A 12,471-nucleotide genomic window follows, 5' to 3' on the forward strand; every position below is an offset into this window, starting at 1 on the left:
TTTATTGAGCATAATCATAATGTTCACATTTAATGTTGTATTCTTCCTTAACTCTTTTTAAATCTTTTGTTTGGGCCTCTAATTTTTCTTTTAAAGGTTTTTGGGCCTTTCTGAGAGTGTATCATTTATATTTAAGGTCCCCAAATCCCAATTTCCCTAATCAGTAAGTCATGTTGATCGCGATAATGTTTAATTTTATCACTACAGGCTTGAGTACATGAAGTTTCGCTTACCTCTTTTGTGTTGTTGTAAGAACTCATAATTTACCAAAATGAATATGATTTAGTAATTTCTTTTTGACCAAAAACCAGAATAAATTCCCTTTGACTTGAATCCTCGAAAGTAAAACTTGAAAGTCAAACTTGAGAGTCAATCTTGAAAGTCAAACTTGAAAGTCAAACTTGAAAGCCAAACTTGAGGGTCAAACTTGAAAATCAAACTTGAGGGTCAAACTTGAAAGTCAAACTTTTTGTCCAAAAAAATAACCTTAACCGAGAACAAAAGTTTCTAGACCGAAAACGAGGGTATTGGACCGAATACGTGGCTTTTGGATCGAAAATTAGGCTTCTAGACCGAAAATGCGAGGCTTCTAATCCTAACCGAGAAGACTCGCACCGAATACACTCAACCGAAGACGTGGACCGAGAAGTGGAGCTGACCGAGATCGCGCATCGAGAACCTTCGCACCGAGAACCGCGAGGCTGCGGACCGAGAACGAGGTTGCGGACCGAGAACGATACCGAGAACTTTGCAAACCCTAAAATGATGACCAAAATCGTTGCTGGCCGCCGAGATCTCCTAGGGTTTGACCGAAGACCGAAGCTGCCGCCGAGATCTCGCAAATTTTTGACCAAAAACACACAAAACTTGCCAAAAACACGAAATTTTCAATTATTTGTTCCCAAATTCGATCAAACTCCCTAAAATAGTAAGGAACACGAAGAACAATGGCAAAAACTTTGTCAAAAATAAATCAAAAACACCAAGAGGCTCCAAGAAAAACCGTTAGTTTTTTGAAATAACCCGATTGATACCAATCATTAGCTCTGATACCAATTGTAAAACCCCAAATCTCTATGTATCAATCAGATTTACTAGAATTGGTGCGGAATCCCAATCTAGTGATTAATGTAAAACGTGATACAGAACGAAGAACACAAGATGAATCTTCAATGCACACTAATAAAACAAGAATTGAGTTTTATATAATCTGGTATATGTGCGTCCAATGTAAAACTCTATAACATTTTCCTTGGTCGTTGATCATTATAATTTCTGAGGTTTACGATTGATTTTTAGTTCTTTATTAATAATGGTTATCTATTGAACCTTTTCTCTCTCTCTCTCTCTCTCTCTCTCTCTCTCTCTCTCTATATATATATATATATATATATATATATATATATATATATATATATATATATATATATATATATATATATATATATATATAGAGAGAGAGAGAGAGAGAGATCTGATAAAAAGTAAATTTCTAGTAAGAAGGTAAAAGTTTTTTTCTGCATATTTTTATGGCGTACAAAATAAATGAATCACCCTATAACCTATAATCCGGATAATATATATATATATATATATATATATATATATATATATATATATATACACACACAAGGTTAGAGGCTTGTGGAGTTATTGGCTCAAATATGTGAATTTTTTTGTTCAATGCAATAACATTTGAGGTAAAAAAAATAATTATATTTATTAATAAGACCATCTATATCAGTGCAATGTCATATGTTTTTCAACTGTGACACGTTAGTTTTTGCAATAATCTCTACATCAGTGCAATACAACACTCTTTCAAAAATGGTCTCACTAATATATTAAAATTGTTTTATATTTATTAATTACATTATTTTGTAATCTATATAATTTAATCTAATTTACTAAATATTTAAATAGTTTAACAAAATATATTACATATAAATAGTTTAGACGGTATAAAATACGTCAAATTATATCTTGTTTATTGTCTTTTTACTTGTGTTATATCTACAATGCCACACTTACATTTTTGTAATTTTATTAATTTATTATATAATATAGAAATTAGTTTAATATTTTTAAAATATAAATAAATAGTTATATTTATAAAACTATAGAGTACTATGGTAAATAAAGGCACTTATTTAAATGCAATACATAAATAAAAGTGAATAATAGAAATAAAAAGGAATATTTAATGCTCATTAATGGTTGCAAGCCTTTCTAAATTAGAAAGGCCTAAGCGTGTCTTTCAAATTTGTAATCTAAGGCTGTCCGGTATGCATACAACGGAAGCATCTATATATGGTATACATGGTCACGAAACATGAGCGTGCACACCATCCCAATATGTTGTCGTCAGTCGTGGTCGTTGTGGATCGGGTTGGCTACAACGAGAGAGGACGACCAATGGGAGGGGCTGCTTCCTTCACTGTCTTTGCTACCCGTGTCCCTCTTCACATACTTTCTGTATCACTGAATGTGAGTATACGATTCTAAGGTTATGAGTATTTTACATCTTTTCAATTTACTTTTCACTCTTTAAAGATTTTACAATAAACGACATAGTTTTAATATTTAATAAGTTTAATAAATACTATAAAAAAACATAACATATACAATTGGAAGAAACCATTAAAAGTAAATATTTTTAAATTTGTATTTATTATTTTTATAAAAAAAAATGAAAGTGACCACACTATTTAAAATTTTATATGTTTTTTTTAATTCTAGATTATTTAAGTAATATAGTTTTTAGTATTAATGTAATTTTTTCTTTATTGAATGAAAAACTAATTAAAAAAATTCTATGTTTTTTTAAGTTGTATTGTTATCGTATTTTTTAATTAAAAAAATAAAAAATGATGTGGAATGGAGTGGTAATGGTGTGTATGTTAGGAACCGGACCGGGTACACGCAGCAGAAACACACTATCACACACACAAACTCATGAAAATAAAGTAAGAAGAACACAAGGATTTTACGTGGTTCGGATTCGGTGCAAATCCTACGTCCACGGGCTGCAACTAGAGAATTTTATTAAAACTCACAAGATTACAATTGGCTTGACACTCTACACTTGATGTTCTCTCAAGTTTTTGCACACCAAATATGCAAAACATACATGCATATATATAGGTGAATGTTTGCCATGTGAAAACAGAAAGAGTTGTAACCAATTTAAAGTCTACCAACTTCAAGTTTGAACATGTTGAATGCACCACTTATTTTCCAACTTTCAGTTTGAATTTGATTCTTTTATTTCACATGCATAGCCACATGTTTTCAACCTTTCATATTTTACCTAACAATCTCCCACTTGAAAGTTTGAACAACATGGCCCGTCTCTGTCATCCAACTCCAGTAATCTTAAAACAACCAATTCTTACAAGCCTCCAGTTCCTAAGAACAAGCTAAACTTAGTCCCATTTCTCTAATTGCAGCCGCCCCTCATCTTCAAGTACTAGAAGGGCCAGTTGAAGCTCCCACTAGCTCCAACTCAGTCGTGGCTAATCCCACCACCGACTCATCCTCTGTCTCAACCGGTTTGGACACTCCACCAGATCCAGAGATACACCGAGGACCACTAACACTCTCCAAACTTTGCAAACTTCCAACAAGAGAGAATTTTCCAGTCTTAGTCTTCAAAACCCAACGGCTCTTTGTAACTGTACCCGGAACACACCCCGTGCTCCCACTGTCACAGAATCCCCTGAATGGTTTAGAATTTCCGACTCGTTCAGCTAACATCCCCTTGGCTCCAGAATTCATGTTTGCAAAATGAACTCTCTTAGCAGTAGATTTAGCGAACCAGATTTTGTTTTGCTTAATCGGGATGGTCATACTTCCCTCAGCAGGTACCTCAACCATATACAATGACCCACGCTTCATACCTTAAGCAATCACCGAATTACCATTGACCACCATCCATTTACCACCACCAAACCTTACTTCCAGTCCTTGTTTATTCAGCTGACCAACAGAAATCAATTTTTTCTTCAGCTCCGGAATAACCCTGACATTCTTCAGGCTCCATGTAGTTCCCAATGAAGTAACTAGATCAATATCTCCTATGCCCGTTACTTGAAGCATCTCGTCATTTGCTAACCGTACCTTTCCAAAATCTCCTTTTTTTAGATTCACCATCGTTTCCCCGTTGTCCATGGCGTGAAACGAAGCCCCTGAATCCATGACCCAAGAGTCCACAGAACTTTCCATATTGAGTATCAGTGCATCATCCTCAGACACACTCTCAGCACCATCAATGTTTAATTATTTCTTTGGACATTGACTCTTAACATGTCCCACCTCTTGGCAGTTCCAGCATTTCACATTCTTCAAAGTTCTAGAAGAACTTTTTCCCCGACTCCCACTGCTCCTGCTATTCCCTCTACCTCTTCCGACATTTAATAAATCAGAAGAAGAAGATCCACCTAGATTCTTGCGTCTGATATCTTCGCCAAGAACCAAATCTCTAACCCCTTCAAAAGTCATACCACTGGTCCCCACGGAACTCGTAACAGCAGTAACTGTTCCGGACCAGCTATCAGGTAGAGAAGCTAGTAGCAGTGATGCTTGAGTCTCGTTATCAAATTTAATTCCCACAGATGATAATCTGGACAGAATTGAATTTAGATTGTTAATGTGAACCGTAACTGAGCCTTCCTCATTCATCCTTGTAGTGAACAACTCCTTCATCAAGAACACCTTGTTAGCCGCCGATGGTTTCTCATACATATTTGACAGAGCCTCCATCATACCACGCGCCGTGGTTTCATTCATGATGTTGAAAGCAACGCTCTTCGTCAACGACAATGTAATAACCGCCTTGGCTTTCTTGTCCTTTGAGTTCCACGCATCTTCAAAAGCTTTTTCCATTTTCTCCGGTTTGTCTCCGAGTACCATGTCCAAGTCTTTCTGACATAGCAATGCTTCTAATTGCATTTTCCACCAGCTAAAATCAGAACCGTTGAACTTTTCGATTACAACCTTGTCTTCAGTCATTACGACAAACAAGATACAAATCAGGTACACTCGTGCGTGAAAAAAAAATGATTGTACCCTCCAAACCTCGCTAATCTGGCTCTGATACCAGTTGTTAGGAACCGGACCGGGTACACGCAGCGGAAACACACTATCACACACACAAACTCACGAAAATAAAGTAAGAAGAACACAAGGATTTTACGTGGTTCGGATTCGGTGCAAATCCTACGTCCACGGGCTGCAACTAGAGAATTTTATTAAAACTCACAAGATTACAATTGGCTTGACACTCTACACTTGATGTTCTCTCAAGTTTTTGCACACCAAATATGCAAAACATACATGCATATATATAGGTGAATGTTTGCCATGTGAAAACAGAAAGAGTTGTAACCAATTTAAAGTCTACCAACTTCAAGTTTGAACATGTTGAATGCACCACTTATTTTCCAACTTTCAGTTTGAATTTGATTCTTTTATTTCACATGCATAGCCACATGTTTTCAACCTTTCATATTTTACCTAACAGTGTATCTCATATGTTTAGTAGTAGTTAGTGGTGATGATGTGACATCCACCACTATAGTTGTTAGTGGTGGGTATAACGGATGATATAAGAAGTTTTGATAGAACCGATATGGATGTCTTAAGAGATAAAACATGTAAAAGGTAATGATTAGTAATTTTAAATTTTAAATCTTGATTTGGTTTTTAAATACAAAATATTAATATTAATATTTACATTTTTTTAAAGTATAAAATATAAATATATTTTTAAGAGCGTCATATGAAATTCTAGAAAGATGCAACTTGACGTCAAGTAAAAATCACTAAACGTCGAGTTGCATCTTTCTAGAATTTCATATGGCGCTCTTAAAAATATATTTATAATGTTGATGATATATATTGTATGGATGTAGAGATGAATGTGGACCAAAAGTTTTAGTTATTTTTAGAAAGTGATTTATCTATATTATTAAATTTAAAAGATTAGAATAATATTGTTTAATTAAAAGAAGGGTATGATTTTACATTTGCATTACATTCAAAATTAGGAAACATAAATTTAAAAAAGGAAATTTTTGGATTTTAAAAAATATTTTATTATCTTTTAAATTCTGATTTTTTTAATTATATAAATTTTAATTCTAACATATTTTTGAATCAAAACATATTTTATTCTGTTAGTGTAGATGGTATATATTGTGTCGATGTAGCGATGAGCATGAACAAATAGTTTGAGTTATTTTAAGAATGATTTACTTATATTATTAAAGTAATAATAAATTAGAATAATACAATTTAATTAAAAGAATGGTAAGATTTTACATTTGCATTACATTCAAATTAGGAAACACGAGTTTAAAAATAGAAATTTTCAGATTTCAAAGAATATTTTATTATCTTAATTTAAATTCTGATATTTTTAAAGTATAGCAATTTTAATTTTAACGTATTTTTGAATCAGACCAGATTTTATTCTGTCATAATAATATTTTGTTCGAATGATATTCTATAAGAATGTCAACGATACATTAATAAATAGTCTTGAATATTGAAAACTTGAGGTTTTATCATGTAAGAACAAATATTACATCATTCTTCAAACGAAATAACAACATTTTTGATTGAATGAACTTATCGAAAATAACAAATTTTTGGATACAAGTTCAATTTTTTCATCATATTCTTAAAAATTAAATAACTTTATGTATATATATATATATATATATATATATATATATATATATATATATATATATATATATATATATATATATATATAATTCTATAATAATGAAACACTCACTAATAACAAACACAATTTGGAGATTATTCTATCTGAATATTCTACTAAAATGTACTATTGCATTGAATTTTATCATTCTATTGTAGATTATTCTGTCAGAATATAACGTTGAATAATGCTTTCTTTTGTGAAGACCGATACTGTTTGTCTCCATCCCACACCATCATCCAACCTTTAGGCACTGGATCATCATTTTCCCTTCACATATTCTATGAAAATAACTGTCATGAAATCGAATTATGTAAGGAGAACATTCTGTGAGAATGTTTTTCTATGACAAATAATAAAACAAACTTTAGTAATTCTAACATAATGCATATGACATGGGCAGATTCTCTTACTTACGATGGTAATTATCATAAGTGTTATAAACTGTTATGAATTATTATTTAGTGAATAAGTATTGGATTCTCCATATCCCCCCACCACTCTCTATAATTACTGAGCATTATAACAAACAATATTATGAGTTGTATTAGTGTCGTTATGCACCACTATAATGAGCATTCATAAAATACCTCACACTTCATCTTCATTGTCTAGTATAAATGATGAGTATTATGTATTGTAAAGTTTAGTTGTTTTTACCACAAGTGAAGAAATATAGTTCTTTACAATTTCATTTCCTACTTTGTTCTTTAACTTATCTCCATATTTTATAACACATTATCAACGCGACTCTACCATTGATCTCTAACTCTTTAGCACTCTTGTCATTTTCATGTGTCTTTTTTTATAAGTTCACATGTATAATGGTTACAAGTTATTTTATGAAATTTCTTACCAAGAATTATATGGTGAAATTATTACTAATGAAGACATGTTAGAAAAAAAAATTTCTACTTTTCATGTCACTAACATTCTCCTGCAATAAAATACCATGAGAAAGGTTTTTTTTTAAATATTAGGGTAAATTACACGGATGGTCCCTATGGTTTAGGTAATCTGCGTGTTTGGTCCCTAACAACTTTTTTTAACTCGGATCGTCGCTATTTTATATTTTTGTTGCACGTTTAGTCCCTGTCCAAGATAAAAAGACTATATTGCCCTTAATAAATATTTTTTTAATATTCTTTTATTAATTTCATATTATCAGTATATTAAAAAAAAAACTATCCAAAAATGCCCCAAAAGCCTAAGCACGCCGTCAACTCTTCCCCCTTCTTCTTCACTTCGTCTCTTCTTCCACCTGCATCACCTCCAAACTGACGAAATCATCTCCATAGCCACCATCGACTATCGACCGTTGAGTTATACTCCACAATCCCCGTATCCTTCTCATTATTGCTATATATCACCAACATCGAATAACAACTTGTAACCAACACCGGTCTCGTACGCAGCCACCACCATCCACCCTTCATCCCTCTACCTTTTCGCAGTTTTCTGCATCTCCCCCTTGGTCGATTACATCCACACCCTGCCTGAGGGAGAGCCAAAAAAACAGCCGTTAACGGTGAAGATGGGTTCTAGGGTTTCTGAAGATCAATTGGGTGTTTATTTGGAAATTGAAGGATATGAAAGCAGGGATGGTGCATGTCGACGACGACAATTGACCACTCTTTCTCTCCCCCTCATCTCTTATCTCACCGATGGTCAATGTCATCAAACTGGTGTCGTCGGCGACCACGTTTTTTCCCTTTATTCAGTTTGAACCCACTGACTTCCCCCTTCTCTCACATGGATAAAAAATCGATTTGGCACTGATGTTGTCGGTCTCTAGACTGTATTTTGGGTTTCAAACATCGATTTCTCGTCATCGATCTTCTTTATTTTCTTAAACTTCGATCTTCGTCTTCGAGACCACAGTTAATTTTTAGGACTCATCATCGATTAGATTTCAAACATTTTGTGTTTTGTGGTTCAGATGCAAAAACTAGAACACCTGAATCTCGTTTTGTTCCAGGACTCATCATCATTTTCAGGTTTTTATTTTGGTTTTGGATTTGAGTTACAGGTTTGGTTTTAGATGCACATTCAGATTTATTGTTGGAATGTTAGATAGCTTTATGTTGAGTTTTGGGTAATTTATGTGGTAATGGATCTATGGCCGGAGATGATTACCGAAGTTGGTGCCGATGACCGGAGGTGGTGGCAAGACTGTAGAGGAGTAAGCTGGGATCGGTCATTTTTCCATCAATATATTAATAATTTAATTTATTTAATAATAAATGGAAAAATATAAAAGGAATTAATAAAAAAAAAAGTTATTAAGGGAAAAATAGTCTTTTAGGTTAGATAGGGACCAAACGTGCAACAAAAATATAAAGTAGGGACGTTCCGAGTTAAAAATAGTTGTTAGGGACCAAACACGCAGATTACCCTAAACAATAGGGACCATCTGTGTAATTTACCCAAAATATTATGAAATAATCTCATGTACTCTTGTGGTTGAACAAAATATTGAGCTATTGATGAAAAGTCACCAATCATGCTTGACTGGTTCTAGTGCATTCCCTGAAGTAAATGCAACATCATATAATCATAATAGTCATGGGTCTAACCGAGGTCGTGGCCAAGATCATGGATGTCGTCATAGTTATCGTAACAACACTAAAAAGATTGCAAGTAACCACCAGAAGTTGGAAAATAACAAAAATTCATATCCTAATGATAAAGGTGGTCAAGACAAAAAGAAAGTTGAAAATATTTGTCACCGATATGGAAAGACCGGTCATTGGTCTCGTACATGCCGCTCCCCAAAGCATTTGGTTGATATTTATCCACCTTCTCTAAAATCTAAAGTAGGGGTGACGATTTATGACATGACGCGACAAAAATACACAACACGAAACAAAATTGGAACAAACTGAAATTTGGATTCGTGTTTGTGTTAACTGTAAAAAAAACGATATCGTCTTCGTGTTCAAAATACGACACGAAACTGACACAGTTTAGCAGTTCTTTTATCGTGTTTGTTATGTTATATTTGATAAAGTATTCATTAAATCAACTAGTTTTTAGTATATGTTATATTTGTTGTGTCGTGTCGTGTTTTTTATTTTTTTAATTCGTTCATTTTCATGTTAGTTAAAAAAAACGACATCGTGTCGTGTTCGTTTTACATAAAACATTATCGTGTTGTGGCGTGTCAGACAGAAACACGAAACGATAGCATGATTTGCCACCCATAATCTAAAGAAAAAAAATATTGAAACAAAGTTTATTTAAAATAATTTTCACGAAGATTAATAGAAAATGACATATTTAAATGTTTTTGGTTTTCTTGTCTACACAGGAGAGAGAAGAGACCAGTGGTGCAATGGATGGTGATGGAAGAATGGAGTATGTAGTTTTGTTTCATGACATTTTTTATGTTTCTATGTCAAAGTCGTGTCATCGAGATGCTTATTTTCCGCTTCAAAATGTTCTAAAAGCTCTTTTATACAATATGTAAGCATATTGTTGGTGAAATTTTGTTTGGTATGAAATGTTTTTGTCAATTTCATTACCTCAGGATGTGTTTTACCGTTCATTGACTCAAGTTATTTCCTTTTGTTTTCTTGACCGGATCGAAGTAAACCTTTGTTGTCCATTATCAATCCGGTATGTCGCATTAGTTTCTTCTTACACGATTCTGAAACACAAAGCAACATTGTGTTAATAGTCTTTGCCGGGATATGTGTTACTTGACATCTCGACAAAAAGATGAAAATACAAAAAGGGAGACACGGAGAGGAATAAAAAAAAAAGATGAAGATGGTATAACAACAAGTAAAACAATTGGACTTAAAACGGATTAGAAATATCAATATATAGAGTAGATAGTTTTTAAGGCAAACTAAAAGTACATATTAAGTAATTGTTTCCCATAAATACTTTTAGTCTATATGATAGTAAAATATCAAATTCAGTCTTTGAATAACTGTAAAACGGAAAACAATTTGGATATTCAATCTTACTACATACTAACTTCCATCTAATAAATATAAACAATCAAATGGAAAAGGTAAAATAAGAGACCAAATCTGAATCTTGGTGTTTTCTTTCAAGTCCTTTTTATTTTGTTTGAATTTATATGATTCAAAATACATTACCTTTTTTTACAACACCTTAAAAATATATATTCAATTATAAAAGAAAAGAAAATAACAAAAACATTACAAATGAAATCAATTATATATGTTTTATTATGGAACTACGTTATAACCCGTGGAAACCACGGTCGGTATATTTAAAATTTTTATATAGATAAAAAAATAATAAATGTTAAAAAAAACCAAGATATTGTGGATTGTAAGTAATTATGAATTAATTTGTTAAGCAAAATAAACATAATAATGTTATTAGGATATGATTTTGTATTTTCAAAATTTGAATTGAATTTGATTTGTTACCAAAAAAAAAATAATAAAAATCATAGAAAAATGTCATGTGTCAAAAAGACATTCTAAAAAACTGACACATGTCATTTTAAAGTTTCATTTATTAGAAGATGTAGATGTAGATGTAGATGAGCCTAGCTGTTGTTGGGCTTCAGTTGTGGTATTTATAAATTAGAGTTCATAAACATTGGTTTTAAATCGGCTCCGTTAGAAAAAAAATGATTTTTTTAAAAACCTGGTTATAGAAAAACTTAATCAATGGATTTTTCGGTTTTTTTGAAAGTTGAATTTTGTATCAATTTTATTCAATTTAAAAACCAATTTAGTTCAGAATCTTTAGAAATACCACTAAAAAACTAGGGAAAAAAATCGGTTTCAGTAAAGAAAACTTATATTAAACTGTCATATCGGTTTTAGTTGAACCGGTTATAAAAACCAATTCAGTTATTTTGGGTAAGTTATAAAAATCGGTTACAATTATGCACCTCTATTTACAATCTTGTCATACAAAATAGGCATGGTGTAACCACTCTATAGTTATTTATATAAGATAGTGTAACACATGAAGTCACAAAACCAATTAAAGGATTGTTCACTGTTTAGATAAAGCCGAATTGTCTAATTGGACAATTTGGATTGAACTATTTGGTTCGTATCTTTGGATTAGTTTTCAACAAAATCGAATTATTATTTTGGATTTCAAGTTGGTTTTGCTTTATAAAATAAGAATGGAATAGTCTAAAAAACTGAATAATAATTTATTATTTATTTATGTTAATATATCTATAACTATTTATTAATTTTATAAATTTTTATTTTCAAATAAGTTCAAAAAGCTTCACCTAATAAAAAACATTAATATGTATTTTCTTTCAAAAGTTTTTTTTATCAATTAAATATTAAACTATAATATACATTCTTAATAGTTGTTTATAAAATTTAAATCGCAACTAAATATTTTGTTTATGTTTCTTCTGTAAAAATTAAATAATATAATAATTATATGTCATTTTAAAATGTTTTGGTTTTTGAAAATTAAATTATAAAAACCGATCTAACCGAATTGTAATTGGATTGGATAGGATCGGATTTGAATTTAGTTTGAACTATTCGGATCCATATTTTGAAAACCAAAATCAATTCAGATTTACTTAATTGGATCGGATCAAGCGGATCCACCCAAACGAACACTCTTAAATATTTATGAGAGAAATTTATCAAATCTTACAAATTAGTCTCGACCGCTTGAGAATTTTCCTTTTGGCTTATTCTGTAAAATAGCAACATATTTTGAATTGTTTATCAATAAAGGCAAAATAACAAACATATTTATGATTATTAAGA

Source organism: Lactuca virosa, chromosome 4 (assembly GCF_052849685.1).
Source record: "Lactuca virosa cultivar CGN04683 chromosome 4, Lactuca_virosa_CGN04683_v6, whole genome shotgun sequence".
NCBI lineage: Eukaryota > Viridiplantae > Streptophyta > Magnoliopsida > Asterales > Asteraceae > Lactuca > Lactuca virosa.